The 688-nt window shown below is 37.8% G+C and overlaps 1 non-coding gene across 1 annotated transcript; it reads right to left on the bottom strand.

The window, feature by feature from the left end:
- Positions 1-264: 264 nt before the first annotated feature.
- On the bottom strand, positions 265-371 carry LOC131241590 (small nucleolar RNA R71). Its single transcript, XR_009169150.1, has one exon. It is a non-coding gene; the product is annotated as a small nucleolar RNA R71 (small nucleolar RNA).
- Between the last annotated feature and the right edge of the window lie 317 nt (positions 372-688).

Raw genomic sequence — 688 nt, 5'->3', positions numbered from 1 at the left:
CAGGAGTTATCCAACTCCTTCCCAAATTCCATGGACTTGAATCAGAAAGTTCATATTTACATTTGAAAGAGTTCGATGAGATTATAGCTACATTATATTTTCTTAATGTATCTGAGGATACAATCAGGCTGAAACTCTTTCCTTTTTCCTTAAAAGAGAAGGCTAAGACGTGGTTACATTCACTGCATCCTAGATCCATTGGCACATGGAACGACATGCAGAGGGAATTCATAAAAAAAATTCTTCCCACATCATAAAACGATTACCCTCAGAAAAGCAATCATGAACTTTGCCCAAAAGGAAGATGAAACATTCTTCCAATGTTGGGAAAGGTTCAAAGATTTGGTCAGTTCATGCCCACAACACGGATTTAAAACGTGGCGCATTACAAATTTTTTCTACGATGGACTGACATCTTCCATGCGCCAAATGGTCGAGACAATGTGTAATGGAGAGTTCATTAATAAAGATGTCGACGAGGTATGAGACTACCTCGACAATCTGGCTGAAAAAACACAATCTTGGGACTATTACCCAAAATCAAACACCACGTCTAGACCAACTCAATCTAAGGAGAAAGGTGGAATGTATCTCCTGAAGGAAGAAGATGATCTCAAGTATAAAGTGAATAATCTCATAAGAAAATTTGAAGCCATGGAAGGAAAGAAAGATAAGGTCAATGAAATTG

The sequence above is a fragment of the Magnolia sinica genome, chromosome 3 (genome assembly GCF_029962835.1).
Source record: "Magnolia sinica isolate HGM2019 chromosome 3, MsV1, whole genome shotgun sequence".
Taxonomy (NCBI): domain Eukaryota; kingdom Viridiplantae; phylum Streptophyta; class Magnoliopsida; order Magnoliales; family Magnoliaceae; genus Magnolia; species Magnolia sinica.
This window is presented reverse-complemented; position numbering and strand designations above follow the sequence as displayed.